This window comes from Lactuca saligna, chromosome 7, assembly GCF_052625555.1.
Source record: "Lactuca saligna cultivar CGN05327 chromosome 7, ASM5262555v1, whole genome shotgun sequence".
Classification (NCBI taxonomy): domain Eukaryota; kingdom Viridiplantae; phylum Streptophyta; class Magnoliopsida; order Asterales; family Asteraceae; genus Lactuca; species Lactuca saligna.
This window is the reverse complement of record NC_136423.1, coordinates 60,360,968-60,374,698: the sequence shown is the minus strand read 5'-3', so window position 1 is coordinate 60,374,698 and position 13,731 is coordinate 60,360,968. Positions and strand designations below refer to the sequence as shown.

General features: G+C 38.8%; 1 protein-coding gene across 2 annotated transcripts in view; it reads right to left on the bottom strand.

The window, feature by feature from the left end:
- Window positions 1–894: 894 nt before the first annotated feature.
- The window catches only part of LOC145006185 (putative disease resistance protein At5g66910), a 28,470-nt gene continuing 15,633 nt past the window's right edge, over window positions 895–13,731 (bottom strand). For both annotated transcript variants that reach the window (XR_013662827.1, XR_013662828.1), the window contains exons 2-3: window positions 1,374–1,762; window positions 895–1,116 (exon numbers count right to left, since the gene is read on the bottom strand). The gene's annotated coding sequence lies outside the window, so the exon portion shown is untranslated. The remainder of the gene's footprint in view (window positions 1,117–1,373; window positions 1,763–13,731) is intronic.

Sequence of the window (13,731 nt, the reverse complement as noted above, 5' to 3'; positions counted from 1 at the left end):
TCATTGATTTCTCCATGAAAAAAAAAAATAATAACCTTTACAAAAGTTTTTCTTTTTTATGTCATGTATAATTTTATTTTAAACAAGCAACTCCATTTTTTGTTTCTAATAGCAAAACCTTGGATTATGGTAATACTTCATAGTTCATAAAACTGAACATAAATCTAATTTCTTTTTCCCCTAAACTTTAATTTATCGTCTTAGTTTCCATTTATTTTCCTTCCAAGTTTGGCCATGCTGAACATCAAGGGCCCTTTAATTAATTTTTTTAATGACTCTTAATTTAAACCTAAACTAGACAAATGTCTAAGCGAAACTTTTACGCGCACTACAAATAATAGGAATTAGCAGCGATGCTTTTAGCGGCGACACATAATTTTCGCGTTATGTGTCGCCGCTAAAGGTGGATGTCACCGCTAACTGCGTCACCGCTAATTCCCATCGACCATGATCCGCGTCGAAATATGAGGTGAAACCTTAATCGTTGATTTTCTCCCTAATCCAATGATTGAAAATCGATAATGTACATACCAATAGCGGCGACAGCAATAGCAGCGAAGGTGTCGCCGCTAATACTCGAAAATTTTGACAGCCAAAGTTTCCCCCAAAGATGTCGCCGATAATACTCAAAAAATTTGACCATCAAAATTCTCCCCAAAGGTATCGCCGCTAATACTCTATATGTCGCTGCTAATACTCAACGTGTCGCGACCTTTAACGGCGACGCTTGTCTTCACTAATAGTCCTTTTTCTTGTAGTGGCGAGACTATATGCCTCTTGGTCTTTTTGATTTTAATAACTATATTTTTTTCATAATAAAACACACTCTTATTTCCATTTTATTTACTCAATCCAGTTTATAAGTACCACAAACATTTCTCCAGTTAGGCACCATTTACAAAAGTAACATGTATTAAAATAAATCCAAGTAAAAATTATTGACTAAATTTTTTTCTTCGAAGTTCAAACACATTTAAACTCCGTGCTCAATGACATTTGGGCACATCATGCAGAGTGCCTTTTCAACTCGTGAACCCATCTTTCCACGCCTTTGTTTACTAGAAAATGAGCAGCCACTCGAAGGGTCAGTGGATGTCCCTTGCAACGTGTCACCATCTACGGAAAGCTAATACTGATTAGTAAAAATTTCTTAAAACTTTAATAAAAAGGGGAAAAACGACTTATAATAGAAAAGAGACCAAGATTAGCAATAACAATCATGTATTAGCTTAAATTAATTTAGCACACCATAAATTCCAGTTAATGTGAATGCTATGCTGTAAATGGGTATTTAGTTGATGTTGACCTGTACTAATGTCACATAATTATCAATCCTACAAAGTTCAGTTATTTTAGAAGAAGTTTCATTCTACCTCTTCAACAAGAGCGTCAGGTATATTCGCAGTTTCACTTTCAAGTTCAGGAAATGCAAAGTGACAAAACAGATCGATAGCATCTTGGTGTTTCAGAAGTTGTAAATGATATGTACTGAATTGTTGAAAGGTTGTCCTAGATGTAACCACAATCTTGATTCCTGGGGACCTGAACCTGAAGACCTTAACAATGGAATCAGACCATACATCATCCAAAATTAACAGTATTCATCTTGAACGAACAATGCTCCGCCATTGTTTTATTGAATCTTCATCATTAATAAAATCAAACTTCTGACTGGGATGGCTCTGCTGAAGTAAACATTCTATGATGGACTTTAAGTTTTGTTCTGGATGAATATTAGCATAGTAGATGTTGTGAAATTGAGCTGTTCAAATGAGAGCACTATCATCAAGGGAAAAAATTTATAAAAAGATACATTAAAAACATTCACATCAAAATGTCAAACAGCTATTAAGTTAGGGAACAAAGTTTTGATAATCATAAATTTATATCTTAGACATAACTAAACCCTAAGTTGGACCAACCAATTTGATCTACGATTAGATCAAACATATTTTGTTTGCAAACTCAATCCATCATGCATAAGTAAAATATGATAAAATAAAGAAATCCGCCAAAAGTTGGAAAAATGTACTCTTTGACTTCTATCGTCAAATGAATTACTTCCTCCAATCCAAGTGTCGTCTATTTAAAGTTTAATACAATCATAACATGTAGTTTTTAATTATTACAAATGGAAAAATTATAGTTGTTAGTATTTGGTTGTTCATTTATAGAGTGATATATAGACTAAACAATTTTGTTTTGTTTAATGGAACATTTTTACTACTTTTTTTTCTGCTTCCATAGGGATAACCAAGTGCAATTTTATGGTGGCTATAAAGAGTCCACTCTATAATTGATGCTTGCCTCTTATTATTCTATGTGTGTGTGGTGTTTGCTAAGGAGATTCCTATTAAATGTATTAATGTCTAAGGCTTTTGTATTAGCCAAGACATCTCTAGACCTACCATCATGTTGGGGATGGTTGATGACGGAATGCAAGGTTTCGAGTCAAAGATACCCAATATCATTGACAGAACGACGTAAGGTTGCGAGTCAACTATTTGTTATGTTTGTAGGGTTGATGACAGAAGAACGACGTAAGGCTTCAAGTCAAAGATACCCAAGGCATTGACGGAACTATGCAAAGTTACGAATCAACTGTTTATGGCGAAACAATGCTAGGTTACGAGCCACTTTCTTGTTTGAATTGTATTTATATTGTCGTATGTGGTATTTTAGAGAACTCACTAAGTTTTGTTTTTATAGTTGTAGATTGAATGTTTTCAGGTAGTTCCTGTCAGGATAAAGATTCCATTGTAGATTGAATGTTTTTCAGGTAGTTCCTATTAGGAGAAATGTCCCAACTTGACTGTACCGCACATGCATCGTTGTTGATTTATGAATTTGACTTTTTTTGTTTCCATGATACTACTATGTTTTGGAATCTATATTTACAATGTTTGACAAATGAGTTTTCGTATTACCTTTGGGAATAAATGTTTACACTATAATCTATTCTGAAAATGAAAGTTTTGGTTTGAAAAATGGGATGTTACAAGTTGGTATCATAGCCCTGGTTTGAGGGATTTGGATGAACACTTGTGTGATTCCAAACTCAAACTAGGATCCGAAATATATTTACAAACCTTTTTAGAAAATAAAAGAATTTTATACAAACTGTTTTAGAAAATAATTTTATACAAAGGTTAAAATTAAGATGCAATGCGTACAATCATTCAGAGCTTGGAAAGGAAAGTGGTTCCCAAAATATCCATACTTGCTATATATTTGTTGATATGTGAATTAGTAGAAATGCATGCTAGTAAGCAGGCTAAGGATTTTCAGGAATTGCATTGTAGAATTGCTTGATATTTAAGATGCCTTCTAGTCTAGGAATTGTTTGTTATGTGCTAATTGAAGTTTGATTGGTTGACTACTAATTTATTTGTGCTACATGAAAATTATATTGATATTGGTTAACTGTTAGGCTAATACATTAGGATTGTATGCCCTGGAATTAGATTTTATGCCCTGGAATTAGATAGTCTCGGATTTCTTGGTTTAGCACTATTATAGGTCTTTTTTACTCTAACCGTTGTAGAGTATGATCTCTCAGTCAAAGGACCACTTAATTCTAGTTGAATGTAGTTAGTATTTGTAAGCCAGTTAATTGACATTGATAGAAGTTTCTTTCGTAATGGAATAGCATGGTGAGGTGGAGTTCCTAGTAACCTAGGAAAAGTGTCAAAATATGCTAGTGTGGGCATATGTGTAAGAAGAATTCTAGAAGAAGAGTCTAAGAAGATTGGTAGTGTATGCTTATGTGAGCACGTGTATACATGGTTAGAACATTTAGTAATGGAAGTCAGCAGTGACATGTGAAATTTAAGGTAATTCTTGGGACGAGTATGGATAGATGTGGAAGGTAGTACCAGCTTGTACTACCGGAAGCACATGATCCATACAGGGGATCAGGAAGGTTCGGAGAGGTTACTAAGACACTGGTAGATGGTAGATAGTGTCGTTTGACACTATGATTCATTTGTAGACTACTTCCATCTCTATCAATTTTATGGTTATGGTTGGTCTGGATAAGGATGATTTTGGTGATTGTTCGGGCCTAAGTGGCCATTGTGGTTTGGGTATGAATGGTGCAAACATGCAAGAGTTGGTTGACTAGAAGGTCTTGAGGGCCTTGTTCGAGGTAGTATCGGGTTGTGTCACGGGATTCAATAAGGAAGCGATTATGACGATCGACATGTGGATTGCCACCTTTGCCACGATGGTTAGTCGATGTATTGCGTTTTCGTTTGATAGAATTAGATTATATTCTTCCAAGTCTCTCGATTTCGAGGGAGAATAGATCGGATCCTTATATCGATAGATAGAAGAATCCTGGTAACTAATAATAGTCTAGTTCCTCACGAATCCCAATTTCTACATCAAGATCTATCAAGTAAGGATCAGCCAGGAAGGACAGTTGAGAGGCAGGATCAGTTCAACATATAGCTTTTCTGAAATTCAACAACCAAGCCAACGTGACCATTCTAGACACCTCTCCCGTAATTAGATTAATCATTTCGGCATATAGGTTTTCTCATAAATCTTATTTATAGGTTCATAATAACGGATTATAACTATATATATAAGTTACACCGAAACACTAGGTTGTAGCTTAACTTACAAATGTCCCTTTTGACCAAAAGTCCGGAAATCACACTTTTAAGGATCCTAGTTGATGTCTCCTACTTGGATGGATACCCCAACGGTTGCAAGGCTTCGTTGGAACACAAAAACTGGCCTAAAAGTGAAGAATACTCGAGAGGAAAGCTGTGTAGAGGTGAATGGTTATACGAAGCCGACTATTAATAGGCCAGAAAAGTTATACGCGCCGCTCATCTATGGGAATGTGCCGCACACTATATCCCTTATGGATAAAAATTGATTTATTAAAAATTCACTTTTTATGATACGTAGAGCATTGCCGGTTTAATTGTGAAATTTTGAAGAAGCATAACTTCTTCATACGAAGTCGGATTTCAGCAATCTTTGTATGTACACAATCCTTGTTACATATACTATGAATTTGTTTAATATTATTTATCTTAAATAATCTTCTCTTAAAAAGTCATTTTTAGCGCTTATTATCCTAAATAATTTTCTATTAATCACGAATCTACGGGCATTACAAGTATATTATAGAAGTTTGTCTCTAACTATCCGAAGGAATAGTGTGAGATTCAACACCTGTAATGGTGGCATGTATATTCCTCCATATTTTGGTATTTTGTTATGAATCTGTTGTTGCTCAGTTTTTGGTGATACAATTTGATTAACTCTGATCCAGTCTTAGTTTGTCGATTCATGTGAAAGTTGTGTGAATAGATTGTTTTTTGATTGGCAAGAGTTTCATGTTATGATGGGAGCATTGAATTATTTGAATCATTCAAGAGTTCTTTAAGTTGTTAGACGACCACAAAAACTGAGTTACATAGGCTTAGAATGTTTGGCTTAGCCCTATTGCATGTTCTTCTCTAATAGGGTTCTAGGGTGGAGCTAATTATTTGATTGACTATATGATTCTATATAAGGTAAACTCTTTAAGAATCAAGGATTATAACTTTTGGTTGAGCCAGTTTAAGACTTTGATTTTGTGGACAAGAACTGGTGGTAGTTAGAACAATAAGTAGGGGAGAACTAAGTATTCAGATTAGGGATTAGAATAACGGTATGGCTTTTGGTTTTAGTATTGTAGGTTAGAAGAGGCTATGGTTCAAGTATCCAAGGTTATTATGTTTAGTTTTATAGATATGGGAAAGGAGGGAAAGAATTATATCACGGGAATGCCATGGTTATAGGACTTGCCGATGTGCTTCTCAAGGAATTTTCGAACTTTTCTTCTAGGTGTCAAGTAAGATTTTAGATTTGACTAGATCTCGGGTGTGGCATGGGTTGCCAAGGTACTATCTACGTATTTTTCTCTTTCATGGATGCATGAGTTGTACTTGCAGCATAAGAGCTACTGAACAAAAAATTTGTCGGGTTTGGTGATTCGTCATATGGAGTGTCAAGTGGTTTTTTAAGAAGAAGAATGGACCAATCAGGGTCTGTATTAGTTTTAGAGGAGTTGGATTAACTCACTGTAAGGATGTAATTGTCCTATGCCATGGGATTTCCAACTGTATGTGCAAGTTTCAAGGGAAGCATGTTTTCTTCACATTATCTTTACGTATTATTGTCTGAATTATGTGTAAGTGGAATAAACGATGCTTATAAGATGGTTTTCAGGATGGACTATGTCAATTAAAAGATGTGGTAATGCCATTCAATATTTTCTAATGTATCAGCAACATACATTGGGTTAATGGATCGACTCATTGATCAATGTTTGATCAGTCAGTCATGATGTTGTCGCCAGCAGCTGAGGTTAGGTTACTTAGGGGTCTTTAGTATGAAGTATTAAAGGTTCAGAAAAAGAGTGACTTCTTGTTAAGATCTACATGAGTGGTTGTGGTAGTAGGAGATTCAACATTGGGGATGTCGTGTTAGTTAAAATGGTATTATGGTGATATCATCCAGGGTTCAACCTGCAGTGTAGTTATAGGATCGAAAGACTCCCTCTAGGATTAGGAACTTTAGTGGGACATCAGGATTTTTTAAGATATCCCTTCAAATTTTTTAAGGTTTTGGGTGTACTTATTTAAGTTAGGTTGGTTAACGACACATGGAATCGGAGGTGACTAGTGTATCTCTTCGAGGATTTTTTTTATCTATAACATCATCAATTGATCTTGTCTTAGGAGTACTAGAGAAGACTCAAGTCGATGTTGTGATCAGTTGTGTTTTGGTTTAGGGTCTCTTTTTTGGTACTTGTGTATTTGTGGGTTGACGTAAGATTATGGTTTCCCAATAGCATTCATATGTTGATGCTAGTCTAAGGTTTGTCTATAATTTGCATAGGTTAATGTAGGGTTATAGTTAGACTATAGCTACCATTGAGATATGGATCTTATGCCTCTTTTTATTTATAGTCTCAAGAGGCTAAGTGGTGGGTACATGTTGTGATTAGTAATTGTCAAGGGGGATGATGATTGTGTTCCTTTAGGTGGGTAGGATGACGGCTGTGTACCTATAAGCCTACAAAGTTGTTGGTTATGATTCTTCAAGCCCGATGAAGGATGATGAAAACAACGATGATACGACATAAGCCTATAGTCCTGGTAGTTGAATGGTGTCACAACATATAATGAACTAGCATGTGTATAGCTTTTCGATGTCACTATGTGTTTTGATGCATTTTGGATAGTTAGACCATTGTAAGAAGGTTGTTGCTGAACTAATGTTCGGCGAGATATGATCAGACATTTTGTGAAGTGATTAGATTGTTGTAAAGGTCATGGTTGTGATCCAGAAATTATATGTCAAGCTTTAGCACTCCTATTGATAAATAAGGAACTTTATCATGAGTTGGTTAGTAGTTTTGGGTATTAGATCTAGGGGTTTTGAACCAATGAGTTCGTTGTTGTACCCTTGGTTGATCGATCAGGTGGTTGGACATCTAAACTAGGAGAAGACACCAGATGCAATATGAGGTTGTAAATCATAGGGTTTTGTCTCAGAAAGGTGTTGCCTTGACTGGAAGTCAGGACGGTGTACTAGAATCCATTTTTGGCATGATCCGAAATATGGATTTTGTTGAGACGTTATGGGTGGATTATCCTAGGTAATCATTTCATAATGGGTTGGCAGATTTTCCTTGTTAAAAGAATTGATCAACATCTTATTTCAGGAAGTGATCGTTATTGTAAAGTACAAATTCTAGAAGTTTAGACCGATGAGTTCCCATGTTTGGGGGACTTTGCAATGAGTTTATTAGTATGTCTGAGGTGCAAAACAACGTATTACAGCTGAACAAGTATAGATGGGTAGAATTGATGTTGCTATTGAATTAGGTGTCTAAGTATATAACTGAATTAGTATATATCTTGAATTATTAGCAAAGTCCTTTTGAGTTGCCTCAAACCTAATAACTGAAAATGATGACTTTTAAAGAGAAAGAGAGACTGATTTATTGATTATTTATATGATTAATAAATAAAAATAAATTAATTTATTAATATGTTAAGAAAATAATATATTAGTTATAAATAGTAATATTTAATTAAGAATTAACCAGAAATTAAATTGAATTAATTTTGGGATTAATTGGATTAATTGAAAGTGCAATGATTAAAGTTTAATTGCTCAATAGTTGAACAAGAGAGGTTCCAGAACCTTCCTTGGAAGTGGTGGATGGTTTTTAGGCTATTGTAGGGCATCTGGAATATTCCATGCAGATAAATAGGAAGCTGGATAATAACCAGTTTGAATTAATATTATTTTATTCAAATTAGAGTTATCTAGGGTTTCCAAGTTACATTATATAAAGGACCCTTGGCCTTCGATTTTCAGCCACTCCACCTTTACAAGTGATAGCCGAAAATTTCATCATCCCCTCTCCTCTACCATAAGCCTCCTTATTGATAGGGTTAGGTGTTAACCATAAGAGGCGTGGGATTTATGGAGCTAGTTTCCAAGAAACTACAAGAAGGATTGCTTGATTGTTTACTACAAAAATCGAGAGGTATGTTTTCTTATATGATTTTCAAAATTACCTAGGGTTATAGGGTTCTTGTTGTTCAATAAAATGTTACTTCAATAGTGTTATGACTAGATCTAATAGGTTGCATGTACCCTTAAGTGTATAAGGATTTATACGTGTTATTGCATGTAAAACCCATCAGTGGTGGCACTAGCTAGGTTCTAATATGTCTCGGGAACCCAATAAGATGGTGTTTCAGCATTATCTTAAAGTGTGCTAGGAGTTAGATTTCGGAGACGAAATCCTTATAAGTGGGGGAGAGTTGTAATACCTCATTTTCACTTTTTGAGATAAAAAATATAAACCTTTGTTTATAAAAAAAATTGAAATTATATTACTTTTTAGCCAAAGTAATCTAAATGAAAGTTGTAGTAGACATCACTACGAACACATGGATATAAAAAAACATCTAAAATGGAGCACGTATGCGAGAGTTATGATTTCTACAAGTTTTGGCGGAGTTTATAAAATTTACGAAGCGGAGGATTAGCTGTAGTTTGATGCATTAAATGCACATGACTCCACCAACCGACATTACATGCAAGCAAGTATAATATCTATCCATGTGTGGATCGCAACGCGACTAATGTTTTACCACAGCATGGTGTTCAGATTTAACCCTATAAAGAAAGGGCTTCTGCCTCCTCTTTTCCTTTCCAATTCCTCTCCAATCTCTCTCTCTCTCTCTCTCTCTATATATATATATATATATATATATATATATATATATATATATATTGTAATGAATGGAATACCACACCAATAGGCATGGGAGTTATCATATATAAATACTAGAAAAATGATACAGTATACACCCCTCAAGTATACAATAAATCTAATAGTTTACATACATATAAGCTAGGCTAATATGCCCTCTCAAGCAAGAGGCGGTGACCCAAGGCGCAACATGCGACGAAACTGCTCAAACTGCGGTCGAGGAAGACTCTTGGTGAAGATCTCAGCGACTTGAAGCTTGGTAGGAACAAACATGGTGACCAGTTTTCCGGATGCAACTAGCTCGCGAAAAAAATGATAGTCAAGGTCAATGTGTTTAGCACGTTTGTGAGCGACTGGATTTTGAGAGGGAAATAATGCACTCTGATTATCACAAAGAAGTGTAGGACGACCGGTGGGCAAAGCATATAACTCTTGTAACATATGAGTAATCCAAATAATTTCAGCTGCTGTGTTCGCCATGGCTCAATATTCAGACTCACAACTGGAGCGGGAAACTGTGGGCTGTTTCTTAGCACTCCATGATATAAGATTACCCCCCAGGAATATCGAGTACCCATAAGTAGAGCGGCGAGTTTCAAGACACCGGGCCCAATCGACATCAGAATAACCAACAATCGCAACAGACCGAGGGCGTGTGAAGGTGAGGCCAAACGATAGAATATCCTTGACATAGCGAATAAGGCGTTTGACTGCCTGAAAATGAGCCTCGGTCGGAGCAGCAAGAAACTGGCTAAGTTGGTTAACCGCATAGGATATGTCGGGGCGAGTAATGGTCAAATATTGCAGAGCGCCAACTAACGAGCGGAAGAGGGTGGGATCGGCAAAGGCAGGACCGTCAAGAAACAAAACGGTATTGGCTGCAAGAGGAGTACGCACCGGTTTGGCATGAAGAAGACCGGCACATGAGACAATGTCATGAGCATACTTGGCCTGACACAAAAACAGGCCACTAGAATGATGCACAGCTTCGACGCCAAGAAAGTAATTTAGCCGCCCAAGATCTTTAATACGAAACTCAGCATGAAGACGAGAAATAAATGAGGATATGATAGCATCATCGGAGCCGGTGACAATCAAGTCATCAACATAGACCAACAAATAAATAATGCAGGAGTCTCGGCGAAACACATATAGAGACGGATCAGCACGGCTACAAGTAAAACCATGTTGAACTAAAAACGAACTTAGAAGATGAAACCATGCACACGATGCCTGTTTTAGACCATAAATAGCTTTATTAAGTTTGCACACATAGTCGGGATGGCGAGCATCCACAAAGCCCAGGGGTTGGTGCATGAACACCGTGTCATCCAAGGTGCCGTGAAGGAGGGCATTGTTCACATCGAGTTGGCGCAACCGCTAACCATTAGCAACGGCAAGAGTGATAACAACATGAATGATAGCCGCCTTGACCACCGGACTAAACGTATGAGTGAAATCAAGACCTGGAACTTGACTAAATCCTTACACAACAAGGCGAGCTTTGTGGAGCTCAACCGTCCCATCTGCACGATACTTGGTGCGAAACAACCACCGGCAACCGACAATATTGGCATGAGACTGACGAGGAACGAGAGTCCACGTCTTATTTTGATGAAGAGCTGCAACCTCAGCATGCATGGCATCACGCCAATGAGAAATACACAAGGCATCCGCACAAGACGAAGGCACCGGGGTAGAAAAAACTTGCGTAAACAAAGAGTGAGAATGTAAGTGTGCCAAATCAACCAGGTAACGCGGCTTGAAGATCCCAGATTTCGCCTGTGTGGTCATCGGATGAGAGGGAGGTGGCATACGAGGGGACGGAGGAGAATCCAACTCGAAATCAGGGCCCGATTCAGCACCAGTATCAGGATCGAAGTCAGACCCAGACGACGAAGCATTGGAGGCGGATGATGGATCAGAGGCGGCACCCTGCGATGAGTCGGAATCAAACGGGAAAGTTGCCCGCATCTGGGGCGGTACCGGATCAGTGCACACGGCGCAGGGGCGCGAAGTAGTCGTGCTGGAGAACTTGGGAGGAGGAGCAGGAACAACGGCAGGAGGAACCACGGGGTCGACGGGCTCGGAACCAGCAACAAAGGACTGCAGTGGAAGAGACCCAATGTGGGCGGTAGTATGTGTATCTCGAAACGGAAAACAGGATTCATGAAACCGGGCATGGCGGGTGACAAACACACGATTAGAAACCGGATCGAGACAAAGAAACCCCTTGGATTGCGAGTGATACCCAATAAAAACACACAGAATGCTCCGTGGCGATAGTTTATGATCCGCATAGTCCCGCAAATATGGATAAACCCGACAACCTAGAATACGAAAATTGGCATAAATAGGGGCACGATCAAATAAAACCTCAAATGGAGAGCGCATGGCCAACACCTTAGTGGGAAGACGATTAATTATGTGCACCGCAGTACTAAAAGCATGCGTCCAATAAGAGACCAGAAGATAGGCATGAAACATCATAGCAAGGCCTGTTTCCACAATATGGCGGTGTTTACGTTCGACCCGCCCATTTTGTTGAGGCGTGTAAGGGCAAGAGATACGGTGAAAAATTTCATGTTTTTGTAACAAAGCCTTTACTTTATTGTTTAAAAATTCCGTACCCCCATCAGTTTGAAAAGTCTTGATTTTTGTAGAAAATTGTGTCTCAACAAAGGCCATAAATGTCGCAAAAACTCCATAAAAATCAGATTTATTTTTAAGTGGATAGAACCACGTGAAACGCGAAAAGTCATCCACAAATGTAACATAATATTGATAGGAGGCAACCAAAACAACAGGAGATGGACCCCAAAGGTCACAATGAATTAAATCCAAGACCTTTGAGGCACGTTGGTCATTAATCTCAAAGGGCATACGATGAGACTTGGCAAGTTGACAAGGACAACATACAACGGGTTTTGGTAAAATAGAAGAAACCAGTACATGACCATCTTTATTCAATTTAGAAATAACATCAAAATTCACGTGCCCTAAACGGGAGTGCCATAATTCAAAAGATGCGGTGGGACATTTAGTAGCAAACAACGAACAAGCCACCGGTTTATTGGGGAGAAGATAGAGCCCGCGGTCATGCCTTCCTTGTGCTAGAATTTTCTTCGTGACCGGATCCTGAATAGAACATGAATTTTTCGAGAAAAGGACATCGACATCATTATCAGAAGTCAACTTGCTAACAGATAATAAATTTTTAGTAAGTTTTGGGACAACTAAAACATCTTGCAATTTAATACGATTTGTGAGAGTAGAAGTCCCAATAGAGGTAATTGGAAGAGTTGTACCATTACCAAAATGAACCGAACCGTCGCCATGAAAAGGCTCGGATTGAGTGACCGAGCCCGAGGAGGAGACCATATGGTCCAAGGCCCCGGAGTCAACATACCAATCCGGAGCGGGTGGAGTGACGCGACAATTCGCTAAAAACGCCTTCGTCAAGTCCCTTTCATTTGGAATAGAGTTAGATGCAAAAGTGGAAAGGCGAGGGCAAGCACTAGCAAAATGCCCATTTAGTCTACATAGATGGCAATGAGGAGGCCGACAACCGCGACCACAACCGCCACGAAAAGCACCACGACCACCGGAGCCACCACCGCGACCCCGGCCAACAGAAAACGCGGGAGCTGCCCCGCTAGGCACTAAAACAGCGGAAAAGGCGACAGCAGGGGTGGGCTGCCCATGGATCGATTTGATGAAAAATTCATGGCTTTTGGATTGCGCAAGGAGATCCCGGAATGAGTGAGTGATACGCGAGGTGCGAACCCCAATGGAAAAAGCTGCAAAACTGCCGTCGAGGCCACATAAAAACCAATGACATTTGTCGGATTCATCAACGGCTTGACTAATAGCCGCTAGTTGCTCACAAATGGCCTTGAACTTGCGACCATAATTAGAAACGGGAGAGTCACCCTTGGAGAGAAGCCGAAGTTGGTCACGTAGATTTTGAACCCATTCCATGGAGGAGTTTCCATAGGCTAATTCGAGAGCAGTGTAGATGGCACGGGCGGAGGAAAGACCCACGTTTTCAGAAAAAGCTTCCTCCGTGAGGGAGGCTTGGAGGAGAAGAACCATGCGTTGATCAGCGGCTTTCCATTCTGCAAAGGCTGGATTCTCAACTTGCTTGGCGTCCACGGTATGATGAGTGAGTGGAGCTTCCGAGGATCCATTGACATGTGCAAGAAGATGTTGATAATTTAGGAGGGGAACCATTTGATTTACCCACAAATTGGAAGAAGATAGACGAATGGTGATGAGATGAATGAGGGTGTTCATCGGGAGGGTGGAGTCATTAGAGGAGCCGGCCATGGTGAGATCGCCGGAAACAATGGAGGAGTCGGTTATGAGGAGGGAGAGGAAGGGAGGGGTTGAAGGGCTCTTGATACCATGTAATGAATGGAATACCACAC